This window comes from Ornithodoros turicata, chromosome 2 (genome assembly GCF_037126465.1).
Source record: "Ornithodoros turicata isolate Travis chromosome 2, ASM3712646v1, whole genome shotgun sequence".
NCBI lineage: Eukaryota > Metazoa > Arthropoda > Arachnida > Ixodida > Argasidae > Ornithodoros > Ornithodoros turicata.
Genome location: NC_088202.1, coordinates 53,171,285 through 53,186,677, shown reverse-complemented (window position 1 = coordinate 53,186,677; position 15,393 = coordinate 53,171,285). Strand labels below are relative to the sequence as shown.

Below are 15,393 nucleotides of genomic sequence, written 5' to 3'. Positions count from 1 at the left end.
TCGCATCCGCCAGTTTTTCGTTTCTTTTCTGGGCCCCACGACCTACCAGAAGAACAGAAAAGCATTAATACATGTGCACCGGAAGCGCTCGAGTCGTGTTTAGCCGACACCACCTAGAAACAAAGCCTGATCGCTTAAATGACGTGACGTAACAATTAAAGGCTTTGAGAAACAACAGGGATAGAACTTTGTCTCTGGCGGGGTCTGTACGCCGCACTCCACACACTTCGTACACTCTTAAAAATGAACTTCACCCCATAGCACGCTCCTAGCCAACCACCTACTCGAATGATATCGCTGTGTGCCCTGATTTGTCCAAAACGGCAGGCGTACGCCTTTTTTGTGACACTTATGCTGTTCATAATTGTCACAAAAATGGCGTACGCCTCCCGTCTTCAGCAAATCAGGGCAGATAACGATATCATTCGAGATTATGGTTGGCTAAAAGCGTGCTATGCGGTGAAGTTCATTTCTAAGAGTGTACGCAAAGTCACTCCTCCCGCATCCTATTATTTTTATGCTACAGAGTTTTAAAAATCTCCCATTTTCGAGGCACCCGCTGGCCGTGGCGCCAAGCGGTGCTGAGAAGCTCCATGAAATAGGTGGGAAGTGACGCTTTGACCGGTTGCTCTATGACTCTACGTCTACGCGTTCCACTCTACTTCGCAGCGTGGGGAGTGTCGTTGGGAGGAACCCGAGAGGTCTGCCTGATTAGGCGGCATGTTTCTCGGGAAGGAAAGGGTGAAGTGGAACACCGAGCGGAATCCGCACGGGGGGAAGATAGCTGCGTCCATGGGCCGACTTCAGGGGCCTTCTATTACACATCTGAGGGAAACCCAGGAAAAACCCCAGACAGCACAGCCGGCCCGCGGATTCGAACCGCGGACCTCCCAGTCTCCAAGCGCACGCGTTACCGCTGCGCCACCGGAGCTGGTACTTCGCAGCGTCCCTATGTTTACACAAGCATTTGCCGGGAGGAATGCACCTCCTCCCGACTGGGTAGGATGCGTTACGTCATGCTCCAACCCCAGCAAATCTGGCAAATCGCGCACCCGCACTGCCGCAACAAGAGTAGCCGGTCAGTGAAACTACAAGTGAAACCACGTGTATTTGTTTGTGTGTAGATTACGTGCGTTTGTCTTTGTGTTTAGTGTTTCGGGCTTCGATTACGGGATACTAGCCTTTGTTTGTGATTAGTGTGTGTGCGTTTGAATCGCATCCAAATGCTGGGATCGTGGAAAGGCTAACTCTGTCAGAACCATCGAGCTTGACGACACCAACGACATGCCGCTTTTGCGACAAGTTTTTTTGCGAGACCGTCAAGATCTCACTTCTGGCCGAAGGCCTCTAATTAAAGGGTTAATTAACGAATTCTAGCTAATTAGTCACGGAACAATTACATACTCTCTTCGAGTGGATGTCCACGCGGTCGTATGATTCACCTTAAAAAAGAGTACCTACACTGCTTTCATAGCTATTTTCTTAATAAAAAATACGTATAGAATAAAAAGCACGCCCTATATATACCTTTATTACCGTAATATAAACACACAGCATTCAGGAACTGTCACGCAAAATATTTCTTTTGAGACGCGTGAATTTCCCAAGAACATTAGTGCGCAGAGACGGCGATTTCGCCCAGCTACGTCATGCCTGTGGTGACGTCATGGCAGCGGATCACATTTTATAAGCTGCTGGGACTCCTCTGCTAGCGAGAACCGGCGAGAAAGATCGGCAGAGGCGCGAGACGGACGGTGCAAAATACATCTACAAAAAGAAAAAGAAGAAGGCGAGCTCCTCACTGCAGACCTCTACCGAAGAAACGTCATCGTGACGTATTCATGACGTTGGTATATAGACATAATGAAACCGAAACAGCGGGGGCGGAGAACACCACTGTTTCACAAAGCTATATTTCTTCACGAAGGTAACGGGTGAATTCTTTGTATTAGTGGTACACAGAAATGACGTCACGTTTTTCATCGCTTTGGTGTCTTCATTCCCGTTCCCAGTCCACCGCGGAAAGAAAAGAAGGCTTCATTCCAAGAGTTGCATCGTCTGAAGTCAATGTCGTAATCCTGTGCGGAATGTGGTTTGTTATTAAGACTTAGTTCGCGCTTGCTTTGTATAGAGACACCACGTGTACTCCCAGAGAAACTCGTGCCCTTCAAGCTCCTGAGGATGGAAGAGCCCGGTAGCCATCTTTAGAAAGGGCTACCGAAAAGATAGGGCTACCGGTAGAATGGAGCAGAACAAGGCCATACAACTAATAATATGTAAAGAATTACAAAAATCTTACAATATGAGAAGCCACATTTAAACGAGGCTTTACGTGTGACCTACGGATGTTTTTGATGAGAAAATTAGAATCAAAATCCTCAGACTCACGGAAATGTTACCTCTTTCTGATGTTTTTGCTACAGCAGTTCCAATCTACCAAGTTGGCAACGCTGTGGTATTATCTGACGTCATTTGTTTGTAAACAGGGATAGGTCTATTGGGCAGCAGCCATGACGTCGCACACTGGCAATTGAAGGAAGCAGCTTTATTTACCAACAAGCTCGCGTGCTGGTCATGCACCGTCGAGACTGGAAGGTCCCCGGGTTCGAATCCTGGTGCTGGCTGAGCTGTCTTGGGTTTTCCCGGGTTTTGTGCGTCCTCACTATGCCTCACTATCGCCATAGTGAGGACACACCATCAGGCGCTGTCAGACATGCACACAGTAGTGCCTCAGAAGCAGGCTCAGGACGCACATTCTTCCTAGTGGCGTTAGTCGTGACACTGCCCACCTCTATGAGGCTGACAACGACGGGCTCTTTCACCACTACCGCCATGACCCGCGAGATTGAAAGCTCTCGCGCAGACCAGGGTTACGCACTGTACTCGCACTTTTTGTGCGAATATGTGTTCCAGGACTTGTAATCCTAATTTCTACTCATTCTGGCATATTATTCGGATTTGTCCAAAAACCTTGAAAAAGGTGAGATAGCGTGTAACAAGTAGAAGGCACGTATTTTGCGGACCCATTTGTCATTTTTCCGTGATGCCGGTGATCTGTGGCGATGGGTACTAATGTTGCGAACCGGAGAGAGAAAGAAAAATAGAAAGTGGAGATGCAGGGTATCGATCCCCGTACCTCTCACATGCTAAGCGAGCGCTCTACCATCTGAGCTACATCCCAAACACGTCCAGTCAAAATGCACTACAAACAAGGATAGCCAACGCCTATGGTGACCCACCTTCCTACTTCACTCTCCGTGCCGCTTTCATTGAAACATCATTGATTCGCGAGTATCGCCACCGGCAGATTTAACCGGAACACAAGACCGCGCAGACGCCATCGCCGTGGAGATCCGCTGGGTTTGATTGTGGGTCGGTTCACGAGGGCGGCTCGGCATATTATCTGGGGCGGTTGTCTCACCTCGTTCACCTCTCACCTCACGGTCACGGTCACGCGGATGGGTCTGTGTGGGCGCTGAGACATACTGAGTCTCGAACCCAGTGGCGACGCTCTCGGGCGCTGCTCTCCACGTGCTCGCGTGTTACGGTTACGCCTGACAGCGACTGTACAGCTATATCTGTTGTGTCCACAGCTGCTTTCAATCTAGCGATGCCATCTGAAGTTCTATACGGGCACCTTAGTACCTTATGACGTATTCTTAACACTTGTACCCATGAAAAGATGGAGAAATTATGCTGGACATATCAAAAAGCATAGAGCAGTGGTTTATCCAGAATCGCAAGCACGCGGGGTTCTTGGAAAGATTTGGGGGGGTTATTACGGTTACGTTGCAACAGCTTTATATACCATTGCCGACATGTGTGCCATGCCGAAACAGCGATCCCTGGAGCCCGATGTTCAACTTGTCCCATATGCATAACGTGCCTTAAATGCATCAATTCGGCCCGTGATTCGCCCCGTGGTCTTGCTCGAGCCGACCAAAGCGACTTTGGAGCGCGCGAACTTCAAATATATCGATGACGAGATCGTTATGTGAAAGTTCAAGTTCACCGGGCTCTGTAGTGTGTGCACGGAAAAGAAAGGTAGGGGATGTCGTCCAACATTTAGGTGTGTTGGAGTACCAAGTGGGGTTTTAATAAACATGTCGAATCACATGCCGAGAACATGCCGAAAAATCACGCATGCCGAAATCACATCCACCCACATTACTTTACATAGGGTAATTCGACCTGTCTTTGTTCTGCCTTTTCGGGTTGCGTTCTTAGCTAAATCGGTGGGAGTTGGGGCTTCTTAATTTTTGCCCGACTGAAATCGGAGATGACTTTTCAGGTGACAATGCACTATACTCTAGTTACACAGGGGATGTTTTTTTTTTTCGGAATATATTTTTTACATAAAAACACTATCAGAGCAGCCCAAATGCCGTTTATCCTAGCCAGGTGGGCATTCTGTCGAAGAGAGTATGTAACTGCATATGATTAATTAGCAAACCCTGGATATTTAGGCGCGAAACAAAATTCATTTTAGTTTAGGTAGGCACGGAAAAAGTTCAAGATTCTTGTGGGATGAGTATATGATTCTCATTACGTATGCGAAACACCACTGGTTTGACGTAAAAGAGGGGGAAAAGAGGTCGAGTTGGTTATGTCCAATTCCAAACTTATCAGGTACATTTCTGAAGTGCACGTTTTCCAATAAAAAATTCTAATCACTCAGATAGGGGAACGTACGACATACTCAGGACGGTTACATGTGTTAAAGGGCCTTTTGTGTAATCTTAGTAGTGTTGTAAGTAACCTTGTAATGTTCCATCCGCAGAATATCAATTTCTGTAATCTTATCCTGTTAAAATGCAATTTTAGGCAGTAATCGAAGAAAGAATGGCGTTTTAGGGCATTTGCGCAAAAATAGGCACTAACACCGAAATTGGCTCTTATAGGTACAATAAAATCAATGCTGCTATGTTTCCCAACACACAATCCGAGCATCTGTACTGAAAAGGCACTATTAAGACCACAGAAAAGAAATAGGCATTTGCCGAAAAATCCGGGGTCTATAATGACCTAAAATCCATTATAATTAGAGATGCTCTGGGACATGCAAGGCAATAGAATTGGAGCTAGCAAGACAGCTGGACAGCTCTGCGAAAGAGGTCCCAGCGCCCATAACGGCAAACCTGAGCGGGGCAAAAACACATAGACAGCACAACACGCAATTTTATCTGTTCCATCGCCCATACAGTATATATATCGCCGGTAGCGGCCGTGAGTACGTGAGCGGCTGATAATGCTGCATGTGAGATAACCGCGCCGGGAAAGATGCCGAACTGCTCTCGTGAAGCTGCGCATGCGTGCCGGGATCCGGGCTCAAACCCGGTGGCTCACATTCCACGGCGCTGCGACTGTATCCGCTTGCGTTCCGGAGAAAACTGATGGCGGCCGAACCGGATGTGTTCTTCAAGGAAAGTGGCACAGAGAGCAAGGTCGGAAACGAGGTTACTATAGGCGTTGGCTACCCTTGTTGTGTTTTACCTATGAATCGATTGCGTGTTGGGGATGTAGCTCAGATGGTAGAGCGCTCGCTTAGCATGTGAGAGGTACGGGGATCGATACCCTGCATCTCCATTTTTTTTTTCTTTTATGTCTCCCATCGCCACAGGTCACCAGCATGCATACCTTCTAACACGTGGATCCGCAAAACATGCACATTCTAATTTTTACGAGCGATTTCACTTTTTGCAGTAGTACCCCACTTGTTCTGTAAGAGAATAGAAAGAAAAACACGTCCTGACAATTTTTAATTCCTCTCGTGAAGAGGATGACTAAGTGAAGTGATCTACGATTGTATCACATTACGATAGAAAATCTCATGACGGTAATAATCATTTAATACCCAAGTGTCTCATTACAGCCAAAATCTAAGTTAGATCAAAGGTGTTCATTACGACCGAAGGTGTCTCATGGCGATCAAAGGTACATATATTCAAGTACAAGCCGAAATGTTGTCACGTTTATTGCAACCAGGATAGCCATAAAGGCTTGCATATTGTGAGACAAACACTATATTATCATGAAAAAGCACAATGCAGCATATCGTTAATGTGTTCATCACGAGGTATTGCTGATGTTGTTGTGAAGCATGCTGGCATATGGAGTTTAGAGTTAGATGAATATTGGCTTTGTTGTGACACTTTTGGAGTAATCCAACAGTCACCGGTCAAGAAAGAACACCTTTCTCACCTCTCTCACTTTTCTCACAATTTATTTCCATTCACTTTGCGGTGGTAAAATTCTTGCTTCTGGAATGAGTAAAGTTGCAAGAAGGAAAGAGCAGCCTTGCATAGGCTGCAATATTAAAAAACAAACAAACAAATAAAACAGGTATTTGACTCTACGTGGCTGGTCTTAATGTCCACAAGCTGCATATCTATTGAAACCTGTCAGTTATCTCATGCAGGGCTCACATGAATCTTGATTTTGACAGAAAAAAGAAAAAAGAAAAAGAAAAAAGGAAAGCCGTAAGATGTGACTTCGAGGAAAACACATAGCATGACCACGAAATGAATTCGGCTAAACTAGTTAATTTATTCATATGAAAACGTGTGGAAATGAAATAGTGATACACTCTTAAAAATGAACTTCACCGTATAGCACGCTCCTAGCCAACCATTATCTCGAATGATATCGTTATCTGCCATGATTTGTTGAAAACAGGGGGCGTACGCCTTTTCTGTGACAATTATGAACAGCATAAGTGTCACAGAAATGGCGTACGCCCCCTGTTTTCAACAAATCAGGGCAGATAACGATATCATTCGAGATAATGGTTGGCTAGGAGCGTGCTATGCGGTGAAGTTCATTTTTAAGAGTGTACAGAAGCATTGCCCAACAAATATTACAGTTAATTAAATACCTGCAATTTTTTTGCGATTCTTTTTTAGGGTAGCAGCGTACGAAGGTTAGAAAGATGTAACTTCGCAATTTCTCAGTTCACAAGAGAACAGCTATTGTTGTAGTGTTAAAGGCAGTGGCGTCGCTACGCGCCACCTGGTGCGGGAGCGCTTTGCGTCACCTCCCACCCCACCTCATGCCCCTATTAACGGATACCAGGATTTCCGTACCAGGCGATTGACGATAAATAAACATATTACAGCACACTCAGAAAAAAAAAGAAAAAGAAAAGTGCCTCCTCATGTTGTTTTTGGCGTCATCGTGCCACAGAGAACGGGAGGAAGCGGCAGTATTGGTGCGGCGCATCACCCCTTCCGTCGCTTCACCCGGTGCGGACCGCACCCCCCGCACCCCCGTAGTGACGCCACTGGTTAAAGGGGCTATGAACTCTACCAAGCTAGCCCGCTGACTATGCCGCCTCCAAAGGTGATTTTAACTTGTTGGCTGTGACACCTTCTGTATAGATGGATCTGATAGGTCCGAAAGTGCACCACATATAGCACGGTGTTAGCCAACCATCATCCCCAATGACAACGTTCTCGTTCCTGATTCGTTGATAACGGGAGGCGGAACCTATTATGTAGCCATTATATACGGCATTACGTCTACAAAATAGGCTCCGCCTCCCGTTTTCAACAAATCAGGGACGAGAACGTTGTCATTCGGGACAGTACACCTTCACCACATAGTACACTATTAGCCAGACTTGTACAAAATACTGCGCAAAAGTATTTAAAATACGATACTAAATACTCTACGGAAAAAGTATTTAAAATAGAGTACAAAATACTGAAAACTGAAAGTAATTTGAGTAGAGTACTAAATACTCTAAGAAGTATTTAAGATACTATTTAAAGTAATTTAGTATTAGCAGTAAGTGAAACGCATATTCTGAACGTGGCCTTACAAATGAAAGGAATAAACTTCATCAGTCATGCATATCTTTCATTTGCAACGTCTTGGTGTCAAGTAATGTTTGGTGAACTCGGCGTGTCTTCCCATTTCGCCTATTCCCATTTTGCCTAATGCTTCTTAGCGGATTATCTCGCCATCCCTTAGCAGATTCACTGACCTCGAACTGCAGGGGGTCCCATTTGGCCTAATGTATGCTGCAGACAGTCCCACTTCGCCTACTAATCCGTGTTACGTAAGAAAGAAGGCGGTCCTCTGGCATATATAACTCATATAACTTTACATGCAACCTTGTTGGTTTCACTGAAGCATGAGGTCTGTATTTATAATTCATATTACACTAGGGTTTCTTCCCTCATCTGTTGGTTCACAAATATAGACTGTCCAAGAGTGAAAACATAGTTTTTATTTACATTTTTTAAAATTAAAAGGGCAGCTTTGTTTTCTGCGCTTCAAAATTCTTCCAAATTTGCAGCTCTACTCAATATGCATTAGATGTCCCGTGGCATCGAGGTACGACATCATGTCCCGTTCGCCATTCTGAATTATTGACTGCTCAATGACATTCTTAAGTAGCATCACAACTTTTTATTAATTCCAACGCCCTACGCCGGCTTTTTCAACTGACCCTAAGTGATTTGGGAGAAATTCACAGCACACCCTGGAGGAGACTAGAATTTGTACGACACCGACCGGAAAAGGAATTCCTGTCGGAAATAACTTCCGTGGAAATAACTTCGGGAATAAATTTCCGTGTATAACTCCCACCGTTAGATAATGGGCAGGCCCTCTTCAGAGCACCTTTTTACCGAAAAACGCGCGCGTTATACACCGGAAAATACGGTAGTTAGGTTGAACGTGGGTTAAGGCGTCTCGCTCGGTGGTGTCGTGCTAGCTGGGAGGCGGTGGGTTCGAATCCTACCACCGGTTGTGCTGTCTGAGGTTTTCCCTGGGTTTTCCCGAAGATTTTCGAGACGAATACCGGCACAGTTCCCCCTGAAGTCTGCCCAAGACGCATATTAACCCCCTATCCCCCCACTCCTTCCTGCTGTCCTCTCTCCATCTGTTCTCATCTGTACGTCGCTCATAGCCACCTCTCATCTCCACATAGCCACATCTCGCTCATAGCCACCTCGCCGTCGCTCATAGCTTCGCGGCGCTAACACGAAAAAAAAAAAAAAGAAAGAGTTAAATTAAACACGACTATAGTGTCACCAGTTTCCATATTTAACATCGCTCAGGTGACACTGAACATGGCTCGAAGCCTTGTTTCATTCGTCATGCTGTCCATCAGGAGTCACTATGTAAAATGTTTGTAAAATGTTTTTGTTGTATTTGTACATTATATTTACACCTTATATTTGCAAATGTAAGGGGTCTTTGTTTCGGACGACGTAAGGTAGTTGTCCGACGAGCACATTCATTTCTTGCACACGTCATCATCGGGTCGGAGCGTGTAAGTAACGCCCACTTGCCGACAGTCCGGTTTTGCCTAATGAGATTGCACGGCAGTCCCATTTCGCCTAACGGCTGTTACCCCTCCCGCCTCTTTAATCTGATAATCCGGGTTAGGCAAAATGGGAATAGGCGAAATGGGATGTAACCGTAATCTTTGTTGATATGTTCTGACGCAAAACTTCGTAATCCCTCCTGTATGTCGGTTCGGGTCTTTCAACCTCTGGCACGTGTTTATTGCTTTGATGACCAAGGAAATAAATGCCGGGATTACCTAATCCCCTGGTGATTCACCTGGCAATATGAATAGGAACGGTTTTCTGACGAAGCTGGCTATTGAGAAGCAAGGCCAGGCTTGGGACCAGCCTATTGTACAAGAGGATAAATGACAGATTCCCGAATTCCCGAAAAAAAGAAAACGAAGAAAAAGGGGGTTAAATTCCAGTGAGCTGAAAATACGGCACGGCGGGAAGCGTGCTGGAGATTGGCTTGACGAGGAAGGAAAGTATTTTGAGTACTGAGTAGCAAATACCGAAAAAAGTATTTTAAATACATTAAAAATACTTGTCGCAAAAAAGTATTGAGTAGAGTACCAAAATACCGGAAAAAGTTTTGAGTACGTACTCAAGATACGTACAAGTCTGCTATTAGCCAACCATCATTCGAGATGATATCATTCTGTGTCCTGATTTGTTCAAAACAGGGGGAGGCGCCTATCTGGGACAAGCATAATGTGTCTCAGATAGGCGCCTCTTCCCATTTTCAATAAATCAATGCACGGAATGATATCATTCGGAATGATGGTTGACTAGGAGCGTGCTATGTGGTGAAGTTCATTTTTAAGCGTGTAGAGAAAAACGTTATGTGTACATTGTTACGTTGGTTGTTACGTTGGTGTCTGATCGGGTGCTAAAATTCTTCAAATGTCGTAACAATGGATACAGGTATCTAGATGGCGGTACGTCTATATACTTGCCCGTATCCGAAAAATGTGATTTTTTGTATTAGCGCTACACACGTTATGTGTACATTGTTACGTTGGTTGTTACGTTGGTGTCTGATCGGGTGCTAAAATTCTTCAAATGTCGTAACAATGGATACAGGTATCTAGATGGCGGTACGTCTATATACTTGCCCGTATCCGAAAAATGTGATTTTTTGTATTAGCGCTACACACGTTATGTGTACATTGTTACGTTGGTTGTTACGTTGGTGTCTGATTGGGTGCTAAAATTCTTCAAATGTCGTAACGATGGATACAGGTATCTAGATGGCGGTACGTCTATATACTTGCCCGTGTTGCGACACGAGTTTCCCCGGGCCATTCACTAATGCAAGAGCCTCTTTGCGTCCTCCAAGAATGGTCAGCGGACGCCGAGCAACCTTTTCTTCCCGCATACGACCTGGTTCTTGAAACGATTCTCAAAAGTCACCACGTACAGTTAATCCGTCAAACCCATTAACGTGTCTCCAACGTGGGCGCAAAAGCAGGTCACGGTCGGATCAGCTGCCTTTCTTCCCTCGGACAAAGCGGCCACCTCCAGACTGGAGACGACCCAGACGACAGTGATATGATGAAAGATGAAAGTCACTGAAAAGGTTAGCCAGCTGTAGGGATCGAACCCACATCTTCTGGATTGCCGGTCCAGGGCTCTACCAATTGAGCTAAGCTAACACGCCTCTCCAGCGACTTTCGGGGTGCGTCATCTGAAGGGACGACAAACCAGCCACTCACTCTCACTCACCCTCCTTTCACTCTTACATTTTTGCTCACTCATACACACATTCATACGACGGAAAACGACGCAAGCGGCACCTGTTGAACATGAGATAAACTGATGTTCTGAGGCTGGAACAACATAGAAGGGACAGATATGTTCGACAGTGATATGTACAGAACTAATACGTTTAAGCCAAAGTGCTTTTATTGTTAATGAAGTGAGTGCTCTATTGTATGTAACGGCCACGGCCGCTCGAATGCTTTATAAGGAGCGGACTCTCCCGTTCGCTCTGTCTGTTCTCTGAAACCCGTCGAAGATGCAATAAACCACTGTTTTGTTGTTTGAGTCGGACCCCTGCCTGGCCACCTCCCCGTCACATCACCGCTCGGACCCCGAGACGCAACACCCGTATCCGAAAAATGTGATTTTTTGTATTAGCGCTACACACGTTATGAAGGAGAAGTATTGAACAATAATTTGTAAATAGAATTACGAAGCGTAGAGGAACAATAATATACCTATTACACCCGTAACTAAATACCTGCAGAAAGGAGTTCTTACCTCCTTTAACGACTCACCTTTTCAGCCAGGACTTCCTGGGCAGCAGCATCCTACTAGTCATACGTTTTTTTTTTTTTTTCCGAATCCTTTGTGGAGAGCCAGAAAACATGACTGGAATGGAAAAATAGCTATGGATAACGACGAGGTATTTAAATGACTTTCTTTTGAAATATTTATTCTAAACCGGTACTTTTTTGAGCGTCGAGCATGGTGCACGAACACAGGCGCGCACAACAGCTGTTGGTGATATGTTCGCCGCAAGTAATTAACTCAAGGAGATCAGTTCAGTATGCCGGATTGTGCTTTTATTTTTGGACAAATATGACGACAAATTTTAACAAATGAAACATGGCTCACAGTGATAAACGCTGCTACATTATCGGTATTAAACTTCAAATCAATTTTTTGTTCCTAAGCGTGCAACAAACTGCAAACGGTGCAACTCTACTAATATATCGAACCACGTCTACTACAGGCACACTGGGTGTTTTCATTCAGTAAAGTTACTCCAATGAGAATGCGAGCGTGTGCGGATAGTACACTGCTGGGTCCAGGAAGAGATGTCCCCGGAAAAAATGTCCCCGGAAGAAATGCCCCCGGAAAAATTGTTCCCGGAAAAAATGTTCCCTGGAAGAAATGTCCCCGGAAAAAATGTCCCCTGAGGAAAATTCACTTTTGGTACGCATGGACTGGTTGACTTCGGACGTTGATTTTTTACTACGACGGTGTGAACGTTTGGATTTCTGAGCACCAGAGCGAGTAATCGTATATGCTATTCCATTTCCGAATCAAATATGGAATTCAATGTTCGAGTTCCAAATCGAATTGATGCTTCTACTAAAGCGAATATATTTGAATAGTCCCGAAGCTGCACATGTAAGGCCGGCATCTCCTTTTTGTGTGAATAAAGATATACACCCCCCCCCCCGCCGGCACATGTAGGGAAAAAAAGAGTAAGCGCTATACTTAAGCATACATGTACCGTACATGTTTGTATTCCAATATATGTTGTATATGTATCCAATTACGGTTATGCAACGAGTCGCTTAATTTATTCGTACTAAATACCGTTTTAAAATGACTACTCACACATAGCATTTCTTTGCCTAGGGAGTCGCTGTGGGTCAGTTTTGGTGAATTTACTTCGTTGTGTCTTGCAACAAAGCGGCCTGTACAGTCATGGGGCTCCGGAGATGTGACACCGCTAGACATATTGAAATACATTTTTGCCTGTCAATTTTGTTGTCCCCCCGCATTTTATTTTCCTTTTTACACATCACCCTGCACGTCGACCTGCGCTCTTCTAAAACAGAACTTGACATGCTCCTGGCCATTCCGAATGACGTCTTCTCTCCTGATTTGTTGAAACTGGACGGCGTACTACTTTGTGTGACACTTCACATTTCTGCTAATTAGCAGAGAAAATGTTTTTTTTCGTGTTAGCGCCGCGAAGCAACTGTTGCTGTACGCGGTGTACAGGCGTGGACAGAGGACAGCAGGAGGGAGGGTGACAGGGGGTTAGTATGCGTCCTGGGCCGACTTCAGGGCTAAGTGTGCCGATATTCGTCAGGAAAGTCTGACGGAAAACCCAGGGAAAACCTCAGAGAGCACACCTGGTGACCGGATTCGAACCCGTGTCACCTCCCAGTCTCGACGTGAAAGGCGATCATCCAAACCGCTACTCCACGCGAGCTGGTACAGAAAAAAGTACGTCCCGCTCTTATGTTGATGAAGAAAAATACTAGGGAGACGTTAAATCCCTCAAACCCCCTTGTAGACGCTATCCGACCTAATGCGTTCCTGCAGTCCATCGACCCCTCACTGGAGTTTGTCATCGGCTGCCGCTGTACCCGCGAGGAGGAGACCCTTCTACATCGTCTCCGGCTGAACGTTGCCCTCACCCGTTCACTCCTGTTCAAAATGGGCCGCGTCTCATCTCCCACTTGCCCCTGCTGCGGTGTAGAAGACGATATTTCTCATCAGCTCCTCCACTGTCAGCGTCACCACCATCATCGGGCCGTGCTCTGGCAACATCTCTCAGAGCTTGGGTGCACGGACGGACGGACCGACGTTTCCCTCGCAACACTCCTTGGCCCTGTGCAGCGAGCTAACCAGTGGAGAGTCACAAAAGCGGTGCTCCGCTTTCTGCGTAACACGGGTCTCCTGGGCTCCCTGTGAGCCCTGTGTTTCTCTCTCGGCCCAGTGGGCAGTCACCACAGCGCTCCTCCTTCGAACCTTGTCACGCCTTGTGATTGTGTGACTGTGTGTGTGACTTTTCAGTTTTAGTTTTGTGTTTTAGTTTGGTTTTTCTTCTCCTTTTCTTTCCTTCTTTTTCTTTCTTCTTTTCCTTTTCTTTTCTTCCTTTTCTTTCTTCTTTTCCTTTTCTTTTCTTCTTCTTCCTTCCTCTTTTCATTTCTTCTCCTTTCCTTTTCCCCTTTGCTTTCTTCTTCTCCTTTTCTTTTCTTATTTTTCCTTTCTTCCCCTTTTCTCCTTCTTTCTTCCCCTTTTCTTTCCTTATTTTTCTTTTCGTCCCCTTTTCTTTCCTTCCCCTTCCCTTGCCTTTTTTTGTTTGGAATAGCAAGCCGACCTTCGTCTGGCTGACCTTTCCTTTCTTTTTCTTAATAAACATATCCCCCCCCCTCAAACCTGAAAGGATAGCTGTGTCATCAGGCCTAAAATCTAGTCTCAAAATCCCGGCGTTCTGATTGCACATCAGTCAGTACGACGTCACGCAGGATATACTTCTTAGTATAAGAAGAAAGAAACAAAATAAGAATATCCCAGCCAAGTGTGCACGTTGTATCAACGAATGTGACATTTGATTGCAGTGTATTCGCTACTAGAAATCGTAAGTGAAAGTAGGTCGAGCTTTCCAAGTAAAAACACTTAGTAAGTGGTTAGGAATTTTAGTATTTATTTTTAGCCCGATGACTTCAAGACCTGCAATATCGCAACCGGGGATTTCGCAAAAATTCCACGCGTACCAAAAGTGGATGTTTCTCGAGGGGACATTTTTTCCGGGGGGCATTTTTTCCAGGGGACATTTCTTCCGGGAACATTTTTTCCGGGGACATTTCTTCCGGGGACATTTTTTCCGGTAACATTTTTTCCGGTTCCCTACACTGCTACACCAGCCAGAGTTGGGACTGTGACGAATAATTTATCAAAATTTGCACTGGAACAACACGCGCTGCTCGAGAGACAACAACGGAAAATAAAGAACATGCTAAAGTAACGTTAATTCGCACAATAGCAACCAAATGGGATAGGAACACATCGGAAACTGCTACGACTGACGACAACCGAACCGAGAAACGCGTTGCACCCACACAGTGTTGCTCGACATCAACTCGCTGTATTGTGCTTCCGAAGTGGGAGTCGCAATATATCAATACGCTAAAAGATTCCTTTTCTATCCGCGTCATCATCGCCATCCTCTGCTTCGCGCCTTATTGCGACGCTCCAGCTCTGCGTTCATCATGCTATCCAGGCACAACGGTCATCTCTCCCTAGACACAAGCAGCACGTGTACCCAGCTGTTGGACATGGGCCCTGCAACCACCTGAAGTGAGGGTCAATATCCCGGGTCTACCACGCTAGAAAGATGTATCGACCCAAGTCCTCCGGCAGCTTAGTCCAGACCTAACGGAGAGGTCGGCGGTACAACTCCTCACCGATGCGTCTACAACGGCATCTGGCTCGTCATGTGCTGCAGCGTAGTGTCATGCGACGAGTCTTAACAACCAATACGGAAGCAGAGTGAGCACGATGTGTTACGTTATCTGGCGCGGGAGAGGGCGTGACCTCTCTGCGTCCAGCCATCGTTTCTGCG

General features: G+C 45.7%; 1 non-coding gene across 1 annotated transcript; it reads left to right on the top strand.

Annotated features, from left to right (window-relative positions):
• The first annotated feature begins 5,513 nt into the window (after positions 1 to 5,513).
• Positions 5,514 to 5,586, top strand: Trnaa-agc (transfer RNA alanine (anticodon AGC)). The gene has a single exon. It is a non-coding gene; the product is annotated as a tRNA-Ala (tRNA).
• The last annotated feature ends 9,807 nt before the right edge of the window (positions 5,587 to 15,393 follow it).